The sequence below is a fragment of the Chenopodium album genome, chromosome 1 (assembly GCF_948465745.1).
Source record: "Chenopodium album chromosome 1, dcCheAlbu1.1, whole genome shotgun sequence".
NCBI lineage: Eukaryota > Viridiplantae > Streptophyta > Magnoliopsida > Caryophyllales > Amaranthaceae > Chenopodium > Chenopodium album.
The window spans coordinates 33250059-33275428 of NC_137834.1; the positions used below are offsets into that span (position 1 = coordinate 33250059).

The 25370-nt window shown below is 39.3% G+C and overlaps 1 long non-coding RNA gene and 1 pseudogene across 1 annotated transcript in view; one reads left to right on the plus strand and one right to left on the minus strand.

The window, feature by feature from the left end:
* Positions 1 to 25370, plus strand: part of LOC145580775 (uncharacterized) — a 67503-nt gene that overhangs the window by 14825 nt on the left and 27308 nt on the right. The gene's annotated exons all lie outside the window — the stretch shown is intronic.
* LOC145566469 (small nucleolar RNA R71) lies at positions 25181 to 25279 on the minus strand (annotated as a pseudogene).

The window sequence follows — 25370 nt, forward strand, 5'->3', positions numbered from 1 at the left end:
GCGCCAGTTAGCCAGGGCTTGCGCCAACTCTGTTTTTTATGCGTCAGACTCTGTTTTGTATATTTAATCTTTTTGGCTGATTTTCTCTATAAATAACGTATTAAAAACTCCGTTTTCATGCACCAATTCTAACGAATTATCACCTACAACCAGTTTTCATTCGCAATTATTAATTCTCTAATTCTTTCTTAATTCATTCATCTCTTTCTCTAAGCTTTGTTTTTCATACAAAATTCCGCATTCACAAGACCTAGAAACACCTAGCCATATTCGAAGTTGCCTTCGCCCTAGACGTGAAAGGTTTAATTTCTGAGGGTTTGGTCCCAAATCTCTCTTTCAATTATTTAATTTAATTGTTTTGATTATTATTTTCCTTGAAGTTACTAACGTGTGTATTTTGTTATTAGAAAGAGGTACGAGACATCAAAGTAAGTGCTTTAATTAGTTTTAATTGATATTATGATGTAGACATCATGTTTAAATTGTTATTATGATATTCCTAGTATCATGTCTAGGGTAATTTTAATATTAAATATGATTGTTATGATGCTTCCTATGTTCTTCCTAATATTTATGATTGTTAGTATCATGTTAGGGCTAAAGATTTGATTTTTATTGCTTAGTGACATGCTAGGGTTTGTTATTAATCTTGTTAGTATCATGCCTTATTTGGTATAAGACCTTATGGAGTTAACGATCTCTTGGATCGTTAAGGGGTGTAACCTTCACCCTGTGAACGGTTTACAAGTTCCTAAAACTTGTTGGCGACTCTTTTGCTCTATCTTCTTCCCTTCTGGGCGCCACCGTACTTTAGTGTATGATCACAATGGGGTTCAAGCTAGTGGGATTAAAGCTTGAAATATTCCCTATAGTTTTTGGCGACTCCACTGGGGAGGATTTCTATTTTAATTCCTGAATTTGTTTCGGCAATGATTTAGAATGAGTGGATGAGACTCGAAAAGTTCTAAGTATTTCATGTGCGTAGTTTTGATTAACATTATTGTCATATGCATAAAATAGATCTCATTGGAAAGACCATCCGTAATGAGTTAAAAACAAAGGATTTTACACGTAGGAAATTTGAGAAATATCTTTCACAACTAGGACCGAAATAACACCGCGCGAAACTGGAAAATTTTATCGAGCACAGAAAACTGCTGAGGCATGTGGGAAGTAGCGTCAGGGGCCAGAGCTTGGCGCCAGCATTTTAGTCGTAGCGCCAGACGCCAGTATTGGCGCCAGGCGCTACAGTTAAAATCTGGCGCCAGTCTCTGTTTGCTGGCGCCAATTTCCCCCAATACCGAGCCAGAAATATGCGTTCTAATTTCGACCAGTTTTTCGTATTGTTTGCTCGATCCTACTTCCTGATTGAATTTTTTCTCACTTTTTTGAAACCCATATGTGTTCTACATATGGACATAACCCTCTGGGAATTCATGCTCCATCTACCCGATTGAACGCTCCGTGCAACAAAGGGTACATCCGAGATGTTGAATTCACCAAACCATGGAAGCGAGTTTTTTCTAAAAAACTCGCGGTGTCCCATCCACTCGCGCCAACCCTTCACGGCTAGGCTTCCGCGCGGTGCATCCGGACAATTAACCATGGACCCTTTATTGACTAAACCATATCCCGAACTTTAGAGAACTAGAGCCATGGTTAGGTTGCAAACGCATTGCATCATATTGTGCCTACTTGACTAATTGTGCATTATTTGTTGCGCATATATATTCTATGTTTCTCTTAATCGTTTATTGACTTGTGTTGAGACTAAATAAATTAATGACTTAAAGAACTTTGTCTAATTAATTAATTAATTAGTTAATTTGTGTCAGTAAAGTATAATATTTTAATCAGAATTGACCTAGTACGACTTTAGGCATACCCCAATTGACTAATAACACCGAAAACCGTCCCAGACCGAAGCTCCAATATTGGCGCCAAAGTCTGAGCTGTAGCGCCACACTATGGAGTGTAGCGCCTGACGACAGCCCTGTCGTCTGGCGCCAAGCTCCACGGTGTGACGCCAGTCCTGTCGTTTGGCCGACAGTTCGGATTATTGGTCGAGTCATCACCTAGAGTCTAATTAATCAGTTTTCTAATTAATTCGGTTAAATTTTGCTGTCAATAATACTTATTTGAGTCGATGATCGAGTTTAGGCACTAAGTCCCATGGTCTTACACAAGAGTCTAAGAATGTCACTTACACTCAACGCACACACCAATACACATACTTTGACCATGTTTAAGAGAGTCTTGTGTGCGCGTTTTTTCTGTCATTTTTTTGAAGGGGGTAAGTCGGATATTAATCCTCCAATAAAAAAAAAACTATACTTAGTTCCCTAAAAATATGTACATTATTTTTGCCAAAAATATACACCCTTTTCTACTTTATTCTTTTTTTTTCCCCTCCTTAAAATAAACCGTAAAGTCAAGTTGATTCGAGTCAAGTAATTAAAACGCAAAATGGTTTAATTTACAGCACGTGGTCAAGAAAGGAAGGACGGTTAATCAAAAACAACCTCTTCGTACAAGTCCAACTTTTCGACAAACCCATAGCTCGTAAGAGGAAAGCTAAGACTATAATGGCAACACAAGAAGAAGTCAATGATCTTAAGAACCAACTGGCTACCGTGACTGAGACACTGAAGCTTCTCGCACTCAAGATCGATGATCCCATGAAGCAACAACAGATGGACCTCATGCAAGAGAGCCTAGGCAAATTGTCTAGCGACTACAAGTTTCAATAGCTTACATCACAAGGGGTCTCGGTGGACAAAGATGTTCTTCCGCAGAAGTTCAACGCCAACGACATCCCAAAATTCAGAGCAAATGACAACCCTTACTTTCATTTAAGAGCATTTGAAACAATAATGAGTATTAAGGGTATCAATAAGAAAGTTTTCCCCTCTTTGTTCTCACTATCTCTCGAGACCGTTTGCCAACAATGGTTCTTTTCTCTTGAGAAAGAAAAGACCTCTACCTGGGAGTCCATAGCAAACGCTTTCGTTGATAGGTACAAGTGCAACATTCAAGTCGAGACTGACCATAGGGAACTTGAAATCCTCAAGCAGAAAGAGAATGAAGGCTTCACCTCTTTCTTTAACAAATGGAGGGAAACCTCAGCTGAGATGATTGAGGTGCCAAGTGAAAAAGAATCTGTGAGGCTGTTCATCAAAAATCTTCAAGAAAAATATTCCAAGCATCTCAAATATCAAAATAACCTCCATACCTTCAAAGCCGTTTTTGACATTGGGATCAATATTGAAGATGACTTGGCTAAGTTGAAAGCTGCCAACAATAACTCCAACAGTGGCTGGAAAGGAAGGAGGAACGACAATCCTTCTTCTTCCAAAACCGCCCACTCAAACAACGTTAGCACTTTTAATTTAGGAGAAGTCCTTGCTATGAACAATCAAGGACAGAAGAAACCATTTAGGAGGAACTTCACTCCTATTGGCATGAGTTATGACACTGCATTTGATCGATTAAATGCAAAAGGTCTTATAACTCCTATTGGACCATTTGGGGACCCACCAGTTGAGAAGAGGTCGGCTAATTGGAACCCCAATGCATACTGCAAGTATCACCAAGGTAGGGGCCATCTCTCCGAAAACTGTTGGAAGCTTAAGGAAGCTATCCAAGACTTAATCGATAACAACAAGATGTTGTTGCCCCCTGCCAGTAAGAAGCCAAGCATTGACAATGCACCTCTCGCTCATACCCTGTCTATTTTTTATGAGGAAAACGAGGTTGACCCCTCATCTCTCATTAGACCTGTCAAAGAAAGTCGTGCCATAGAAAAGGAAGAGGAAATCTTTTTCGATGTCAAGGATAACCTTCCAGAACTGGAAAGTAAGGAAGATATACAATTGCTCACACTGTCTATGAGGGAAGTATCGCATCTACTACGTGAAGCTCTCAAAGCTATGAACGAATTCCAAAAGAAACATGATGAGCTTTCACTTCCGAAAGATAAACCTAAAAGAGAATTCACACCCGTAGGAATGACCTATGATGTTATTTTTTTATCTTCTCTATGATCAAGGACTAATCAAGCCTATTGGTCCAACAGAGGATCCAATATCAGAAAAGCGATCTCCAAGGTGGGATCCCAAATCCTACTGCAAATACCATCGAGGAAACGGTCATACCACTGATGAATGCTACATGTTTCAAAACCTCATTCAAGATCTTGTGGAAGCTAATAAGATCGCATTACCTCTAGTTAGCAAGGGAACAACTTATGAGGCAAAGCGTTTTCCCTTACAAGTCACTGAAAAATCCAAGAAGAGCAATAGAATTTACACTCCAATTGGGATCCCATATGCACAAATGTTCGAAATGCTCTCTGAGAGTGGCGAGATCAAACCTCTCGAACCGAGACCATTCGAATCATTGAAAAGGACAGATAGATATTACTGTCAGTATCATCAATCAGGGGGTCACACTATAGAAAACTGTTTCAAATTCAAAGATTTGGTTCAGAAAATGATTGATGAAAAGAAACTAGTCTAAATTCAACAAAAAGAGGATGCGGCCATTAATGGAGTTTGGGACAGTGATGAAGAAGATGTCTATCTAAAGGACCTAGTAGGACCTACACCTTCTGTGTCATACACCACAGATGACATTTGGGCTGAAGAAGACTCATCAATATACGTCCTCACAAGATCCGGGAGAATGCAACCTCCCGTTTCAACACAACCTATGCCAACCACACAACAAGTTCCCATACCTATAATTGAAGACAATGATATTGTTAAGCAGTTTAAGAAGACAAAAGTTGAGATGAATGTATGGAAACTTCTGGCAACATCTCGAGAACATAGGTTGGCTGTAATGAATGCCTTGGACAAAATTGGGATAGATTCTGACACTACTCCTGAGGGATTAGCCAACTTCCTCACAAGTGACCTTCCTAGTCCAAGTAATTTGATCACCTTTTCTGACAAAGATTTACCCCGAGAAGGTGACAAACATTACAAGGCATTAAACTTCACAGTAATTTGCAAGAGGATGAATGTTCCTATGACTCTTGTAGACAATGGATCGGCCATCAACATCTGTCCACTTAGAACTGCGAGGATGCTCGGCATTAGGGACGAAGATTTAACTCCGTCTACACAAGGAATAAGGGCCTACAACAACACTCGTCGTCAAGCTCTTGGCAAGATTACCCTAAATGTAACGGCAGGAGCAATAGAACATGCTACTACTTTCCAAGTAGTAGATATTAAAGCTTCGTTCAACTTGTTGTTGGGACGCCCTTGGTTTCATGATCTAAAGGCCGTCCCTTCATCTCTTCACCAACAATTGCAAGCTATAGTTGGGGGAATTCCAATCACCATCGATGCTTCGCCTATGAGGATCAAATCTATAGAGAATCCGATCATTAATGTGGAGCATGATGAGGACGATGAAGATTTATGGGGCTTTAATGAAGAAGTCTCCTTAATCCAGGAGGATGAAAGGACCCCTCTTTTCCATGACCCCCATTCCAACATGATTGTCAATGCCATGATGAAGAAACAAGGACATTTTCCTGGGATGACCCTAGGAAAGAAGAAAGGAATGGCAAAACCGCTGGAGTCACCTGGCCTCCCTAAGTTAGACACTTTCGGACTTGGTTTCGAACCGACTCGGAAAGATCTTAAGCGAGCCCAGGAAAAGTCAAAAGCTCGTAGGGACGCTCGCATTCAAAAGAAAGCAATCCCAATGGACCAGTACCCCCTTACGCTTAATGGTCAGTTTATAAAAGAAGGAGAGGACTATCCATGCCATGAATTTCCTGAGCCGTTTGTTGTAAACGGCATAAGACAACCGGGATTCGAGATTTTCTTGGATTGCTACTTCACTGATGAAATTCCAACTCCCGCCCACAAGGAGAAATCACCCCCATGCTTTGACTTTAACGTCATGGGATTATTGTTCGGGCGAGAAAAGAATGAGCCAACTTATAAAGAGGATAACTCCTCGCTCATTCAAACAGTCCTACAAAGCGAAAGCTTCGATCCCTCGAAGCTAATCACTCCAGCTGAAGGATCCCTACATGGATGGCGCAAGACTATCAAGGTGACTACTCCAAGCGGAAGGAAGATATCCATCACGACAGGGCAAGGACCGATGTTTGAAGAGTCGTCTGAGTCTGAGTCTGAGTCAGAGTCTTTCCCTTTAGAGTCTTCTAAATCTTTAGTAGTAGCACCTCCCCCTCCTATTTCTCCTCCTAAGATAGTTAGTGATCCAGTCCCTGAGGACATATCACTCTTTGATGTAATGATCTCAGAGTATAATAATATTTCTCATTCTCCTTACTTCTCGTGTTCTTCTCTAACCCAAGATGACGAGCATTGCTTAACTAACAATGAAAAAGACAAAGAAATTATTAAAGCAATGGAAACACTCGAAAAGAAAACGCCGGTAATTGAAGAAAGTGAAATAGTTGATATCTCAAATGATTCAACTCATAAAAGAGAAGTTAAAATCGGATTAACATTGAATAAACAAGAAAGAACCGATTTAATTAACTTACTTAAAGAATTTATCGATGCATTTGCTTGGTCATATGAAGATATGCTAGGCATTAATAGAGAAATAGCTCAACACACTATACCACTAATTTCGGGAATGAAACCCGTAAAACAAAAGTTACGTCGAATGAAACCTGACGTAGCTCTTAAAATAAAAGAAGAAGTTCAAAAACAAATAACTCCAGGTTTCATCAAGGTATCCAAATACCCCGAATGGGTCGCCAACGTCGTCCCAGTTCCGAAGAAAGACGGAAGGGTAAGAATGTGTGTCGACTATCGAGATCTAAATAAGGCAAGTCCAAAGGACGACTTCCCTTTGCCACACATCGATATTATGGTAGATAACACGGCAAATCACGCGCTTCTCTCGTTCATGGATGGGTACGCAGGTTACAACCAGATTCTCATGGCAGAAGAAGACATGGAGAAAACAACCTTTATAACACCATGGGGCACTTACTGCTACACGATAATGCCATTCGGGTTGAAAAACGCGGGTGCTACTTACCAACGTGCAGCAACTGCTTTACTCCATGACATGATGCATAAAGAAGTCGAAGTAAATGTCGACGACATGATTGTAAAATCAAAAGACCGTCTAGGCCATCAAGTAGCCTTAAGGAAATTTTTCGAAAGGCTAAGAAAATATAATATGAGGTTGAATCCATCTAAGTGTGCTTTCGGAGTCACCTCAGGCAAACTCTTGGGTTATGTCATAAGCTCTAGAGGAATAGAGGTAGACCCAACCAAGATCAAAGCAATCATGTCAATGACATCGCCCAAGACTGAGAAACAGATTCGAGGATTTATTGGTCGTTTGCAATACATAAGTAGGTTCATATCAAAATTGACGACAATATGTGAACCAATTTTCAAGAAGCTCAAGAAGAATGTACCAGTGATATGGGATGACGAGTGTCAAAAAGCCTTTGAAAAGATCAAAGCCTACCTCGCAAATCCTCCCGTATTAGCACCAGCACTTCCCGAAATACCTCTTAGGTTATATTTGACGGTTACCAAAGAGACAATGGGAGCTATGCTATCACAGGAAGTAGAAGGCAAAGAGAACGCAATCTACTACCTAAGCAAGAAGATGCTTGAATACGAAGCACGTTATACACCGCTCGAATAGTTGTGCCTCGCCTTGGTGTGGGCCACAACTAAGTTAAGACATCACATGTTGGTGCATACCGTCTTTGTAGTCTCCCGATTAGATCCACTCAAGTATCTATTTGAGAAATCTACACTCAATGGACGCATATCGAGATGGATAGTCAATCTAGCCCAGTTTGATGTAAGGTTCATGCCACAAAAAGCTATCAAAGGATCCCTGGTGTCAGACTTTCTAGAAGATTTTCCAATAGAAGACTCGACGCCAATACAAGACAATGAATTCCCAGATGAAGACTTAATGGTCACTGAAGATGATACTTGGACCTTGTACTTTGACGGAGCCTCAAACCAAAAGGGATGTGGCGTTGGAGTATTTCTAGTATCACCTAAAGAAGAACATGTTCCAATCTCCATAAAGCTTGATTTTGACGTAACCAACAATGCTGCTGAATATGAAGCATGCGTGGTAGGCCTTGAAACAGCTTTGGCATTGGGAGTGAAAAAGTTAAGGATATTCGGAGACTCTTCTTTGATTATCAATCAGATATCTAAAAGGTGGAAAGTAAGGAGCGAAAGCCTAGCCCCTTACCAAACCTATCTGGAAACTCTTACCGATCAGTTAGAGAAGGTAGAATACACATATCTACCTAGGGAAGAAAACCAATTTGCTTATGCCCTGGAAAGATTAGCCTCAATGGTTAGGATTCCCACGGAAATCGAGCAAATGCCACTAACTATAGAAAAAAGGCACAAACCAGCATACATCCAGGCTATAGAAGACGATGAAGTAGTCCAAGAAGAAGAAGAAGAAGAACCGTGGTACACGGACATACTCAATTATGTCACCAAAGGAGAATACCCTCCTCATGCTGACAAAAGAGCAAAACGAGCATTAAGGCTTTTGGCTTCCCAATATGTACTCATAGACAACGAGCTACATAAAAGGGTACCTAAGGATCGAGCCCTCTTATGTGTAGAAAAAAAGGATGCACAAAGAGCAATGAGGATAGTCCATGAAGGAATCTGTGGCACTCATATAAATGGTAAAATGTTAGTCCAGAAAATAATGCGAGAAGGATATTATTGGACTACAATGAATAGGGATTGCCATCAATACGTAAAAAGATGCCCTAAGTGCCAAATCTATGCTAATTTACAACATGTTCCTCCATCTTTGCTCTACACCTACACATCGCCATGGCCATTCTCTACATGGGGAATTGACATCATTGGCAAAATCACTCCCCCAAGAACAGGAGGCCACGAATACATCCTAGTAGCAATCGATTACTTCACAAAATGGGTCGAAGCGCAATCATACGCTAAACTCACTGCAAAACATGTATCACTCTTTATCGAGAGAAATATTATTTGTCGATACGGAGTCCCACATGAAATGACAAGTGACAATGGAACTCACTTTCAAGCCGAATGTGAAGAATTGCTACAAAAATACGGCATTCAACATCATCATTCTTCCCCTTATAGACCTCAAGCAAATGGAGCAGTCGAGGCAGCTAATAAAAATTTAAAGACTATCATCGAGAAAATGACGGAAAATTATAAGGATTGGTCTGACAAACTTCACTTCGCATTGTGGGGTTACCGCACGTCAATCCGTACATCAACAGGAAATGCGCCATTTTCCTTGGTATATGGAATGGATGTCGTACAACCTGTCGAACTAGAAATACCATCTCTACGCATTGCGTTAGAGAGTAAACTCGATGAAGTTGAATGGACTAGGGCAAGATATGAAGAATTGATTCTACTCGACGAGAAACGACTAGAAGCTCTACATCACACTCAGTGTTACCAGACTCGTATGGCTAGGCATTTTAATAAGAAGGTCAAGACAAGAAATATCAAAGTAGGAGACTTGGTGTTAAAAGCACTAAGGAAAAATGTTTTAGATCCAAGGGGTAAATTTAGACCTAATTGGTCTGGACCCTACATTGTCAAAACAATCCTGTCAGGAGGTGCAGCAAAACTAACTAATATGGATGGCAATGAATTCTCGAACATGACAAATCTTGACCAACTTAAGAAATACTACCCATAATTACTTGAGTAGGATACTCAAGAGAGCTACGTTTGGCCTGATTCCTTAAGAAAGGATACGTAGGCAACCCTTTACGGGTGCGGCCACCTTATTTTTCGACATCTCCGTGTTCCAGAATTAATTAAAAATTCAACAGAAGATCGGCGAATTATCGGCGTCGCAGAGAAAAACCTGGCGCCAGCCAACAACCATCAGCGCCAGATGATGGAATTGGCGCCTGGCGCAAGACTGCTCTGGCAGGCGCCAATCGCAAATAAGCGGCGCCAATTTCAAAATAAATTCTGGGCAAATCTCGGTATTTTTCGGAAAATTTTCGACTTCCGTACTCAAAGAATTTCTGGAAAAATCAATTTTTTCGGTTTTCTTTGCTTTAATAAAATAAATTTAAAGTAAATAATTTAATTAAAAGCTGAAATTTCATTAATAAAATAAAATTACATTATTGATGGAATTTAAATAAAGCTGAAATAAATTAACTTTAAATGAAAAATGAATTAAGTCTAATAAATTGAAACTTAAGCAATGCTCCTAATCTTTCTTTTCCTTTCTAGCCCTTTTTCAATTTTTGTCTGCTTCCTCCTCCTCATCCATAACTTTAGCTAGTAGGCATCCTTTAGAGGACCTACATTCAATCTTAGAATAGATAGTCTCCCCTTCAGCTAATACTCCATGTTTCTTTTCCACCCAAGTCTTTTTATCGGTGTTGTCAGCTTTCCTTTTCCCTTTATCTTTGGTGACACCTTTCTTCCTAGGCATTGCAGGTGTTTTGAATTCAACTCTTACACCTAAGAGTTCCTTGGCAGGAATCACTGTTGAGTCACTTAAGGTTTTGAGTGATGACAAACAGCTGACTAGCTGGTTCTTGTTGGTTTTATATTATATCAACTGACATTTTGAACAGGAACAGCTATCCCAAGTACTTGAGGCAATATGAAGTTCTTTTGAATCAAAGCATTCAAGAAATCTGTATCAGAATGTTCTATCAAGGAAGGCCGTCAAGACTTGAAGATTATGAAGTCTCTCAGATTAGGATAGTTGATCTGTGTAGTCTTTATAATGTTAAGTGTGCATGGATGTTTGTACGTGAGCTATCTGTATCCCTTACTTAGAATATTTAGTGTTGTAGAGATCAGGAAAAGTTGACCTGATCTCTAGGACACTAACAGGTTGGGAAACAGCTGCTTCGTAGCTTGTTTCATGAACCTGGACATTAGTTCAGTAAATATTTTCTGGAATATATATTTCCTATCCTTAGAGAATATTTACTAAACTAATTGATTCAGTTTATGCAGAGTTGGAGATGAATTATTTCGCATATAACTTAGAATATATTATTCTACCCATTTATGGAAAGTAGAATAATATCTTAGAATATCTCTTATTTACAAAATAAAAGATATTCTATTTACCTAAGTTATGATCTGAAAAGATCACGAAAGAATTCATCTCCCAACCTTATAAAAGCATAAACTCGATCAGAATTTCGAGTGAGCTTTTCGGAAAAACTTCTCTATCTTTGAAAGCTCGAAATACACTCTAAGGGAAATAGTTAGTTCATCTCTTACAAACTATTTATGCACACAGTAAGGATTGTTTTGTAATTATCTCTTGTAAGCTTTGAGTAGGAAGCATTTAGAGGGAAACAAAGGGTTTGTATTGAATCACTAAGAGGTTAGTGATTGGGTAGCATTTACGAGTGTGAGTGCAAGTGCTTGTGAGTTCAAGTGCGAAGTGACACCTAGAGTTAGGTGTGGGGATCACGAGTGTGATCATTTGTAATTGCTTTTGTTTTTCAGAGTTGATTAATAAAAGTAATTAGGGTAGTGGAGGACGTAGGCTAAGAGTTGAGCTGAACCTCGTTAAATCTTTGTGTTGATTATTTATTGAATTTTCTGTTTCCGCTGCAGGACCAGTTCATCACCTGGTCCTCCTACATAAATAGAGAAGAAAATCCAATAATTCTTAACACTGCCCTGTACTCAATTCAACCCCCCCCCTTCTTGAGTACCAGCTGCACTTTCAATTGGTATCAGAGCCTCGGCTTCTTGTAAGGGTAACACCTAGAGAAGTAGATCATGAGTACTCAGGAAATGAATGCTATGGGATATGACAACAAGACACCAAAGTTCAATGGGAAGAACTATGCATGGTGGAAGAACAGAATCAAGAATATCATCATTGGCATTGATTATGAATGCTGGTTGGTTGTTAAGAATGGTCCCTTGACCATTGAGAAGTCTGATCCAGAAGGGAAGCTAGTCCCAAAGACTGAAGATGAATACATCTCCACTGATTACAAAAAGCTGGAGAAAAATGCTAAGGCTATGTCAATACTGCAACAGGCCATTGCTGAGAATGAGACAAACAGAATCTCAGCATGCACCACTGCCAAGGAGATCTGGGATACCCTTGAACTTGCCTTTGAGGGTACCAGTGAGGTAAAAAGGTCTAAAATTGATTTACTTATGTCAAAATATGAATCTTTTAATATGTTTAAGGATGAAGATATTAATACGTGTTTTGGTAGATTCATGACTATTGTAAATGATTTAAAATCTCTTGGTAAAAGCTTTACTGATGAAGATCTTGTTAGAAAGATTTTGAGAAGTTTGACAGGTGAATGGACTCCCAAGGTTACAGCCATTTATGAGGCAAAGGATCTTTCAATTCTATCAGTTGAACAGCTGATAGGTTCCCTCATGACCCATGAAATGCTGGTTGGATCTAAGTCAGAGAAGGTACCAGCAAAAGGAATTGCACTAAAGGGAACAGTCGAAGATGAGGATGATGAAATAGGAATGATAGCTAGAAGGTTTGAAAGAAGTTTCAGAAACCAGAAGGGAAAATTCATCAAGGGTAAGTTTAATAATGCATCAAATAAAAAATCTAACAATTTCTCTGCAACAGGATGCTTTAAGTGTGGTGAGAAGGGACACCTTGTGAAGAATTGTCCTCAATGGAAGGACAACCAGTCCAAGGAAGCAGACAAGATGGCCTACAAAAAGGCCATGGTTGCTGCTGTCTGGGGAGATACAGACAGTGATGAAGAGGGAGATGATTCAAGTCAGTCAGATGTATGTATGACAGCAATACTGAATCAAAGTTCAGAAGAAGATACCAGGTACAGCAGAGGAACCAGCTCAGATGTCCACTGCCTCATGGCAAAGAAGCACCCCTTGGATCAACATCAGGTAAACATTGATCAGATCAAAAAGGATATGCTCTTTTATGATAGAGAAAACTTGATGGAATGTGCTAGTAGTGCTTTAGATCAATGTTTAGAACTTGGAATTGCTTATCATGATTTTAAGAGAAAGTTTAAAGAAAAGTCTAAAGAATATGATATTGCTAATTCAAGTTGTGATTTGTTGGAAAGTGTCTGTGCTAACTTGAAGCAGGAAGTAGCTGAACTAGAGATTGCTTTAGATCAAAGCAAACTTGAAATTCAGAGAATAAAATTTGATATGGGTTTATGTGATGACAGTGATGATGAATGTGAGAAACAGTTTACAAGTTGTGTCATTAACGTGCTTGATTATAGTGATGATGACTTGTACGACTTTGATAGTATAAAATCTAGGGCAAGTGCTCTGAATAGGTCTAAACTGTTAGAAGGATTCAACTTGTTAGTTGATGATGTAGAGAAACTATATAAAGCATATGTCCTAGTTAAGGACAGAAAAAGTACTGGTTCTGAAACTGTTTCTAGTAATATGCATGATGAATGTGAAGCTAAAATTTGTAGCTTGCAGGTTGAGTTAGCCCAGCTTAGAAAGACTAATTCATGTGATCCTGTAGTTTTGCATGATTCAAGTATTTCAAAATTGCAAGCTGAGCTTGAAAGAGCTAAGCTTGACTTTGAGATAGTTGTTGACCAGAATTTATCCCTGCATGAGAAAATGAATTTAAAGGACAGAGAGTTCATAGAATTTAAGAAGAGAATGGATAAAGTCCTCCAATCCCAGAACTCATTGAACCAGTTAACCTTAACTGCTGGAAACAGTGGTAGAAGGGGACTTGGTTATACTGGGAAGGGGAACAGGAGGAACTGGTCTCCCAGAGATACTACATGGTTACAGGAGTATAAGAAAGGTAAGTATGTCTTAGCAAAAGACATGCATGTGTGCTATCATTGTGGCAAGAATGGCCATAAGAAATATGAGTGTAAAGACAGGAAAAGTAGATTGGATAAAAATGAGAAAAATGTTAAACAGATTTGGGTTAGAAAAGACGTGCTTGAATCTGTTGTTGGAAAGGGACCCAAAAAGATTTGGGTTCCTAAAGCTAATGTTTAAATTTTTCCTGTGCAGGCTGAAGTGAGAGACAATACCTACTGGTATTTGGACAGTGGCTGCTCAAGACACATGTCAGGGGATAGGAAACAGTTTCTCTCACTTACAGCTCATGAAGGGGGAAAGGTGACTTTTGGTGATAACAGCAAAGGTACCATTCTTGGAATTGGTAAGGTTGGTAAGTCACTTTCCCATGCTATTAGTGATGTATATTATGTTGATGGTTTACAACATAATCTCTTGAGTATTTCACAATTATGTGATAAAGGTAATAAAGTTGAGTTCAAAGACAACCTTTGTCACATAGTGAATTTGCAAACAAATGAACTTGTCTGCCAGGGATTCAGACATGAAAACGTTTACATTACTTATTTAAACCAAATCCCTGAGAACAAGTCCATCTGTTTGAGTGCTGTTTCTGATAGGGACCAGTGGCTTTGGCATAAAAGGATGGGACATGTCAGCTTTAGACTTCTTAACAGACTCAGGTCTCAAGAATTGGTGATAGGCCTGCCTAACATCAAGTTTGAAGCAGATAGAGTTTGTGAAGAATGTGCTAAAGGGAAACAGGTCAAATCCTTTTTTAAGCCAAAGAAAACTATCAGTACCAGCAGACCTCTAGAACTTATTCATATTGATTTATGTGGACCCATGAGAGTCCAAAGTAGAAATGGTTCTAGATATGTGTGTGTCATTGTTGATGATTATTCCAGATACACATGGACTCTATTTCTGTCTTCTAAAGATGAAACTTTTGATGAGTTTATTGTATTAGTAAAGCAGGTTCAGAACAAGATCAATCATCAACTGGCTGCCATAAGATCTGATCACGGATCAGAGTTTGATAACTCTAGCTTCATAGAGTTCTGCAGGGAACATGGAGTTTCTCACAATTTCTCTGCCCCAAGAACTCCTCAACAAAATGGAGTAGTTGAGAGGAAGAACAGGACTTTGGAAGAAATGGCAAGAACAATGCTCATTGAGAGTTGTCTCCCCAAGTCTTTTTGGGCAGAAGCTGTAAATACAGCTTGTCACATGTTAAATAGGTTGATGTTAAGGCCTCAAATGAAGAAGACTCCATACGAACTTCTTAGAGGAAGGAAACCAAACATAGCATACTTCAGAACCTTTGGTTGTAAGTGTTATGTGCATAATAATGGTAAGAACAGCTTGGATAAATTTGATCCAAGAAGTGATGAAGCTGTTTTCCTTGGTTATTCTTCTCACGGTAAGGCATATAAAGTATTCAATAAGAAAACTTTGTGTGTTGAAGAAAGTGTTTATGTAGTCTTTGATGAATTTAATATGTGTTGTGAGAATGTGCAGGTTGATGACTTAGATGAGATAGGACTTTTGTATTTTACAGGAGAATCAACTGATGTTTCCTTAGAAAAACCAGGTTCACATACTGGTTCACCAGATGCTGCTGGTGAAGGACTTGGTCACAATGAAGGAGATCCTCAACAAGTGGATACTCATGAGGATGGAGATGAAGGCCCCCAAGTAAATGGAGAAAGCAACACCTCAGGGGGAACAGAAAACTTTCAGGACAAGTTTTCCACCCAGGTAAGGGAGGTAGGGGGAACATCTCAGCATACTGGTCCATCTGTGCAAAACCAATTCGATGGCACAAATGAACCAGGGATGCATGATGGTTCTGATGGATTAAATGAGAATGCACCTAGATCTAGCATTTTTAAATATAAATCTTCTCATCCTACTGAACAAATTCTGAGTGATATCAGTAAAGGCATTCAGACTAGGAGAGCAGTTTATGAAAACTTTTGTGCATTTTTCTCATTTTTATCTAATATAGAACCAACTGACTACAAGATGGCTTTAAAAGATCCTGATTGGGTTTTGGCTATGCAAGATGAATTAAATCAATTTGAAAGAAATAAAGTGTGGCATCTTGAGCCAAGACCTGAGAACAGGTCAGTCATAGGTACCAGGTGGGTCTTCAGAAACAAATTGGATGATCTGGGTACTATAGTCAGAAACAAAGCTAGACTGGTCGTGCAAGGTTATAATCAGCAAGAAGGCATTGATTATGATGAAACCTTTGCCCCAGTAGCTAGACTTGAGGCAATAAGGATCTTGATTGCCTTTGCTGCTCATAAGAACATTAAGCTCTTTCAAATGGATGTTAAGACAGCATTTCTCAATGGTTATTTGAAAGAAGAAGTATATGTTGAGCAGCCCCCTGGCTTTGCTGATAGTCAATTCCCAAATCATGTATATAAGCTGGACAAGGCGCTCTATGGTCTTAAACAAGCTCCTAGAGCTTGGTATGAAAGGCTGTCCAACTTTCTGATGGAACATGACTATAGAAGAGGAACGGTTGATAAGACCCTCTTTATCAAAACCAGGAATTTTGATTTGATTGTAGTACAGATATATGTAGATGATATAATATTTGGTGCTACTAATCAAATTTTGTGTAGTGAGTTTGCAGATCTGATGCAAAGTGAATTTGAGATGAGCATGATGGGAGAACTAGGATTCTTCCTAGGATTGCAGATCAAGCAAACAGTTGATGGGATCATGATACATCAACAGAAGTATCTAAAGGAACTAATCAAGAAGTATGGATTGCAAGACAGTAAATCATATGCAACTCCAATACCTACAAATGCAAAGCTAGACAGTGATGATAAAGGAGAGAGTGTGGAAGCTACACTGTTTAGAGGTATGATTGGTTCTCTTCTCTACTTGACAGCTAGTAGGCCAGATATAGTGTTTTCTGTGGGATTGTGTGCACGTTTTCAAAGCAATCCCAAAGAATCTCACCTAAAGGCTGTCAAGAGAATATTTAGATACTTAGTAGGAACAGATGATCTGTACTTGTGGTACCCCAAAGGTGGTTCAATTGAACTATTAGGATACACAGATGCAGATTATGCTGGATTCCTAGTAGACAGAAAGAGCACATCTGGTATGGCACATTTCTTAGGTTCCTGCTTGATTTCATGTGGATCAAAGAAACAAAATTCTGTTGCTTTATCCACAGCAGAATCTGAATACATAGCTGCTGCAGCTTGCTGCTCCCAGCTGTTGTGGATAAGGAACCAGTTGAAAGATTTTGGTATTTTCTATGAAAATGTACCTATTTTATGTGATAATACAAGTGCTATTAACATTTCTAAGAATCCTGTGCAGCATTCCAGGACAAAGCATATTGAGATAAGACATCATTTTCTAAGAGATAATGTTGAGAAAGGTCTTGTAGAGCTGAGTTTTTGCAACAGTGAAGAACAAATTGCAGATATCTTCACTAAGCCATTGGGTAAAGAGTCTTTCTGCAAGTTTAGAGTCATGTTAGGTCTGACTAGGTCAAACTAAGAGACCTCTCTCAGCTGTTTTTCCCCAATGATTGGCTAATTAAGTATTCTTTAAATGTGTGCGTGCATCATACCTTTGCAATCTGTCTATTCTCTCAATGTTAATTGCTTATCTCTATGTGAGCAATATTGCAGCTAATCACTTTCAGGATTGAAGGCCATATTGAACAGATAAGCAACTGTTTCAGTAACCCTACCAGCAGAGGAAACAGCAGCAAATACAAACGGATTAATTTTGAAATTAATTTCAAATTAAACCGTGAGAAAATATTTTTTATATTCTTATTTGATTTTAAAATCTTTAAAATATGGCAGTTATTTTCCTCCAACGGCAATTTGTTCTGACAGTTGCAATTATGGGCAGTTGTTCATTTATGGAAGTTATTTCCAAATTAAAATAACTTCCAAATATCTTCTGATCCTCTGATTTTATTTCTGATTGTCTCTATAATTCCTCTTGCTATATATTTGCTTCCCTTTCTTTGTTCCGTGATTATTCATCATTCATCAAAAATTCTCAACTTCTCTCTCTACACAAGATCAATTCTTCGAAGCTTAGACAAGCAACAATGGTGAGAAAGGCTGGAACTGGAAGGAAAGGAGGAAGGAAAGGAGGTTCCAAAGCAAGTTTGGCTAGTTCCCCCTCGTCAAAATCTCAAGAAACAATCAAGGATGTTCTTATGAACGTCTCTGAGCAGACTCCTTCACAAGCAACACCAGAAATCAACCCCTCTGAAACTGAACCCATCAAGGCCGTTCCCTTGAGACAAACTCCTTCAAAAGAGAATGTCTTGAAGGAAAAACCTGCTTCACCATCAAAGACTAAAACTTTAAACCCTTCTCCACAAAAATCCAAATCCAAAAAGGCCCCAAAAGAGAAATCCATCGAAACCCTCACTCAAATAACTGAAACCGTTTCTTCAAACCCCAAATCACCTTCTGAGGGGGAACCTGTTAAAAAGATAGCCAAGAAACTTGAAAAACAGTTAGAGGAAGTGGCTGATGAAGGATTGGATGAGGAGAAGGAGGACAAGAAGATGGAGGAGGATCTAGATGTAGTGGTGACCAAGGTGGTTGCTGGTACTACTACTGGCTCTGTAAGGAAAAGGCAGACTAGGGCTGCTTCAAAGGTCATTAAGGGCTCAGAAGAGAAGGAGACTACACCATCTGAGCCTAAGAGAGGAGAGAAAAGGAAAGCAACATCATATGTTTCCCGTATCTCCAAGGCTGCTAAAGGTAAACAACCTGTTAACCCCAGTACTGGTGCAACTCCTTTAAGTTCTAGGACTGTGTTATCTGGTTGTGGTGTTGAGAATGAATATTTTGATATTCCTGCTTTGAGTCAAGTTAAGGAACTTCTTGAGTTCCAAGGATGGATGTCTCTGTTTAATGATTTAAATGATGCTTTTGTTGGTCCTGTTCGTCAGTTCTTTGTTAATCTAAAGCAAAACATTGATATGTCTGTGGCATCAACTGTTTCTGGTAGTATTGTACATGTTTCTGAGTCTGTTTTATCTGAGTTGCTGGGTATACCTAGAGATGGTTTTGGTAGATATAGCAGTGATGGGTGGCCCCTAATGGGAGGAGTAACACCTGAGGAGGTTACTCAGTTTTTGTTTGGAAAGAAGGAAGAAGCTGGTTCCCCTAGTGACTTTAGGGAGGCAATTATGTTGGTTCTGCACTCCATGTGTTTGAAGGTCTTTCTGCCCAAGGGTCAAGGCAGAGGTACTGTTAGGATCATGGACATGGTCCTGATCTATCTGATCCTGAAAAAGGTTAAGGTTAATCTGCCTGCTCTAATGATTGAGCACATGTTGTACTGCCATGCTTCATCCCACAACTCCCTGCCTTATGGTTCTTTTATCTGCAAAATCATCAAGGAGCAGAATCCCAAGTTTTCTTTTTCTGGTGAGGTGGTGAGTCTTCAGTTGTTCTCCAAGAAAATACTCACTCAGAAGAAGATTGACTACTCTGGAAAGAGGCTGACTTTTGTAGGACAAGAAAGTAGCCCAAGGGATGCAGGGAACCAGGAGGAAATCACTCCTGAGGATGTGGCAATGCTTCTTGCCAAGTTGGAAAGGCAGGATGAGAGGATCATAAAGTTGGCTGCCAGTCTAGTGCAGGCTGAAGAAGAAAGGAAGCTTGATAAGCTTATGAACAACAGGAAATTCCTCACTATTTGCAGGGTGATTGATCACCTGTTGCCCCCAGAGTCTGGGATGCAGTTTGACTCTACACACTGTAGGATCATTGAGACGGATGATGAGGAATCCTCCAGTGAGAAGGGTCCTGATGCTGAAAAAGGAGAAGGTTCTGAAGAAGAGGAAAATGAATCTGATGAGGAAGAAGAAGAAGAGACAGAGGAAAAGGAGAAGAAGGAAGAAGAAAAGACAGCTGAGGAAGGTTCTGACTTCGAGGAGGAGATCAACCCAGAGGATGAAGAAGAGGATGAAGATGATGATGAATGATCACTTCAGTCTCCCCCTCCCCTTCCATTAACTGCCATAATATTTGCTGTTCCCCCACACTGCTAGACTGTTTTTCATGCAGTGTGGTTTCTATTATGTTTCTAACCTTCTGGTGTGTAATCCTGAACAGTTTTAAGCTTTTTCTGTTTCATGTGATTGAATAACCTGTTTGTGCTAACCTGCAGCATTGAGATTGATCAGTGGTTGAAACTACTGATTTTTGGCTTACTTGCGATATTTTGGTGTGCAATTCTATTTTTTGAATGCTTTTTAATGATGCCAAAAGGGGGAAAAGCAGGTTGAAGTTTCTGAAAAGGCCTTGTTAGACAATTAGATTGAGTCTTTTATTTCCTTGAGTCAGATAATCACAAAAACAAGTTAAAATAGAGAGAACAGTTAGATTAACTAACTGTTTCAGTGTCTTTTTCCAAAAATCCAAAAACAAGTTGTTTCTTTTAAATGAAGATGGCTATCCTGGTCAGTCATCAGTGTCATAAGTCTTTTACACAAGATATCCCCTGTGTAGAAAGTCTAGTAGAAAGTCTTGTCTTCTTAAGTGTAGATTAGAACTTTCTTTACTTTGCTGTTTCTCACTAACGTGCAGGTGCAGGAAACTTCAAAGTGTTTGTCATCATCAAAAAGGGGGAATTTGTTGAGTCACTTAAGGTTTTGAGTGATGAAAAACAGCTGACTAGCTGGTTCTTGTTGGTTTTATATTATATCAACTGACATTTTGAACAGGAACAGCTATCCCAAGTACTTTAGGCAATATGAAGTTCTTTTGAATCAAAGCATTCAAGAAATCTGTATCAGAATGTTCTATCAAGGAAGGCCGTCAAGACTTGAAGATTATGAAGTCTCTCAGATTAGGATAGTTGATCTGTGTAGTCTTTATAATGTTAAGTGTGCATGGATGTTTGTACGTGAGCTATCTGTATCCCTTACTTAGAATATTTAGTGTTGTAGAGATCAGGAAAAGTTGACCTGATCTCTAGGACACTAACAGGTTGGGAAACAGCTGCTTCGTAGCTTGTTTCATGAACCTGGACATTAGTTCAGTAAATATTTTCTGGAATATATATTTCCTATCCTTAGAGAATATTTACTAAACTAATTGATTCAGTTTATGCAGAGTTGGAGATGAATTATTTCGCATATAACTTAGAATATATTATTCTACCCATTTATGGAAAGTAGAATAATATCTTAGAATATCTCTTATTTACAAAATAAAAGATATTCTATTTACCTAAGTTATGATCTGAAAAGATCACGAAAGAATTCATCTCCCAACCTTATAAAAGCATAAACTCGATCAGAATTTCGAGTGAGCTTTTCGGAAAAACTTCTCTATCTTTGAAAGCTCGAAATACACTCTAAGGGAAATAGTTAGTTCATCTCTTACAAACTATTTATGCACACAGTAAGGATTGTTTTGTAATTATCTCTTGTAAGCTTTGAGTAGGAAGCATTTAGAGGGAAACAAAGGGTTTGTATTGAATCACTAAGAGGTTAGTGATTGGGTAGCATTTACGAGTGTGAGTGCAAGTGCTTGTGAGTTCAAGTGCGAAGTGACACCTAGAGTTAGGTGTGGGGATCACGAGTGTGATCATTTGTAATTGCTTTTGTTTTTCAGAGTTGATTAATAAAAGTAATTAGGGTAGTGGAGGACGTAGGCTCAGAGTTGAGCTGAACCTCGTTAAATCTTTGTGTTGATTATTTATTGAATTTTCTGTTTCCGCTGCAGGACCAGTTCATCACCTGGTCCTCCTACATAAATAGAGAAGAAAATCCAATAATTCTTAACACTGCCCTGTACTCAATTCAACCCCCCCCCCCCTTCTTGAGTACCAGCTGCACTTTCAATCACCCTGTCACCTAGACGACTCTTCACATCAGTTTTACCCTGATCTTTCTTTGAATCCTTCGAAGGCTTCTTCAGCAACCACTTCTTCACATCATTGGGCAAAGAAAGAGGAACCTTTTAGGTAACCACTTCCCATAAAGGTCTATCACTCCAGTAAGCATCAAATTTGTCCACTTCTTGAGAAACAGGGTATTCATAGGGAGGACGAAGATCCCCGGAAGGAATATTCTGAAGCAAGCCGTATTGTCTTTTTACCCTACAGGGGTAATAATAAGCCACACGAGACAAGCTTGGAAGCCAGCAGAAAGGTTGCTTGTTGACACCAACCATCCTTTCTATTTTCCACCATGGGACGACCCACTTGATAGCAAAATTGCGAGATTCGAAGACCTTTCTCCACCCATGGCGTCCAATCTTAGGGAAGCGTTTCTTCCTCCTCACGAAGCAATTGGGAGTATACTTCTCAATATCGTCCGGGGGGCTAATTAATCCTAGCCTTTCCATTAGCCACATCTGTAAAAAATTGCGATGCAAATAAATTATTATTACAATACAAAAATATATTTTTTGATTTCTGTAATTAAAAATATTATTTTTCTACCTGTAATAAAATTGGAGAACCGCGAAAAGGTGCTTTTGGGTCCCTTTTCAATTCATCAAGACTAATCATAGTCTCTCCAACTATCAATGGCATTGGATTCTCCCTGATTCAATTTGTTCTAAAACAGTGGTTATAATTGATTGGCCTTCATTATTTTTACCACTACTAAGAAAAAATTGATTAAGCATGCAAAATAAGAACGCCCTTCTTCTATATATATGAAATGATTCAGAAAGAGGTTTATCAAAATAATGGCGTGCAAATTCTTTCAAATTCACTATGTTGCCATCTACGATTTTTGATAAATCCCTTTCTTTTAAATTAAAGAAGCGCTCAAAATCCTTATAATAATACGCATCTACTCTAGGGATTACTATAAGGTCTATTGCAGGGAAGCCTAAAATAGCACCAAATTCCTCTGGCAAAGGGCTAATCTCATCATACCCTATTCTAAAGCAATAAGTATCAACATTCCAAAATTCTAGAGCGGTATGTATGAAATCTAAGTCAAGATCTACCCCTTTGATGCCATAAATTCCCCCCAAGTGGAACAAATCTAATTCTTTTCTTTCTCTAGTATTAAGAGATCGACACCATTGATGAGTGTCATTTATGGCACTCATAGGGTAGTCTTTTAAGGTTATTTCTTTCCCTTTTTCATGCTTTCTTCTCTTATTTTTGGTCCTTTTTCCTTAGGTTTCTCTTTCTCCTCTTTTCTTTATGGTTCTCGTGTTTTCCTCGTGTTTTCCTTTTATTTGGCTCTTTTTCCTTTTATTTCCTTTCTTTGTTTGCTTGTGTAGGTATTTGGAGAATCACCTTTGCAAAGGAATCAAGTTAGGGCCTTAATGATCAAGTAAGGAAGAAGAATTTGGCTTAGAGAGGCCTTGGAGAGGCCTTGGAGAGGCCTCGGAGAGGTCTCCAAGGTATTTCCAGCAGGCCGCGGGCGCGGGCTCAAGAAGAGAAAATTGCAAGATTTTGGCAGGAGCTTCCCGCGGTTGCCCCGCAGGCTCTCCGCGGGCGCGGGAAACATGGAGAGGGCGCTCCATCTCAGAGAGAACGCGGCCCCCTGATTGAGTTTTGGGAGCAGGGGATTAGCCGCAGGCGCGGCATCTTTGGCCGCGGGCGCGGGTTTATCTTGCCGCGGGCGCGGGTGCTGCCCAGAAAGCCCGCGGAGGTTTCCGTACCCATTTCTCCGCGGCCGCGGATTCATCAAGAGAGACCGCGGGATTTGCCGGTTTCTTCTTTACCTATAAATAGAATTGTAATTCCTTTTTGAAACCAACTTTTTGATAATATTTCATTAGCTTAGTTTTAGAGAGAGAATTTAGAGAGAAGTTAGAGAGAAGTTCTTGGTTTTGGATTTGTAACTCAACATTTGATCAATCAAGTTTGGATTTCTTCATTTTCAATCATCAATATTAGTGAGAATCTCTTCCTTCTTTCATCTTTTACTTACTTGCTATTTGATTTTTGCTTGTTGCTTGTTTTTCTTTGGATTTGAATTTGATATTGTTCAATATTTTGATTTCTCTTAGATTTTGATATAGAATGAAGATTAATGCAATTTCTAGTTATTTGTTCTTAAATTTCACCATGATTAGTGAGTAGATTAGTTGCTAAGGAAAGGGGGAAGCATGTTTGATTAATGAAATTGCTAGTTGATGCTCTTTGATTGATTGATTTGTTGCAATTAAATTGGTTGACATAGTTTTGCATGTGATTGATTAGACTAGGAGTGATCAACCTATAAGATTAATCTAGATTGCATTGCAACTCTTAATGACATGAACAATTGAATTGAAAGTTGCTCTAATTGATTGGGTTTGCTTGTGATTCTTCTTGATTTGCCTTTCATAGTGACACCTAGATTGGCCTATAGGAGATAGCATTTGAACTCTCTTGATTGCTACTATTGTTTGTCCATTGCAATACTTGAATTAATTGATTGAGCTCTAAACTAGCATTATCATTGAACTTGCATGTGGAACCCATATCCCTAGTGTTTAGACCTTTGTTTTACTTGATTAGACTTGTTTTAGTTTACCATAGTGCCAACCATAATCTCAACTCCATCTTCGAGGTAGCTTGACTTAGACTCTAGTTTTCACCATTGCATTCCCTAGGGATCGACCCTTAACTTGCCCTATATTCATATAAGGTTGGTTAGGTGTTTACAAGTTTAGTTTGACTTGGGGGAAGGGTAGATAACGACATACATTTTCCTCTTGCTAAAATGGCGTCGTTGCCGGGGAGTGCTATTGGTGCTTAGCTTTTGTTGTTGAGTCTACTTCATTTTAATTGAAAAAAAAATACAAAAAGATTTTGTTTCTTTAGGCTACACTTGTAGCCGTGCTACCAATATTTTCTTTGAAGTTTTGCATGCATAGAGCTCGTGATCGATCCATTGTGCCTTTTGACCCGGAAATCGAAAGGACTCTCTCAAGGAGAAGAATAGCTAATCGATCCTTGGGGTATAGTTCTTCAAGTGAAGAAGAGATTTAAGAAGAGCAAGGCATGGGAGAAAATCCGAGAGTGGCCTTGAAGGAGCTAGGAATACCCGGTGCTTATAGGTTTGAGAGCGGCATAGCTCCGCCTACAACACCGGCAAATGATTTCGAGATTCGGCCGGCCATGATCACCTTAATTGAGAGGAGGCAATATAGTGGGGCTAAGAATGAGAGCCTGTAGAACCATCTTAAAGAATTTGAAAAATATTGCAACACCATCAAAGTCAACGGAGTTTCTCAAGAGTTCATACGCCTCAAATTGTTCCCCTTCTCTCTCATAGGAAGATCCTTAGAGTGGCTAGATAAAGAAGTGAAGCCCAACTCCTTGAGAACATGGGATGATGTTACAAAGGCCTTCTTGTCCCGCTTCTACCCTCAAAAGAAGACGGCGGAGGCAAGATCCTTGATTCAAGGGTTCAATCAAAGGCCAAATGAAAGCCTTTACGAAGCATGGGAGAGATACAAAGAGTATCAAAGGGAGTGCCCTCACCACGGAATCCCAACATACCAAGTGGTCCAAATCTTCTATGGCGGTTTAAGTCCCCAAGGCAAGTCATGCCTTGATGGGGGGGGCCGGGGGTCCTATCAT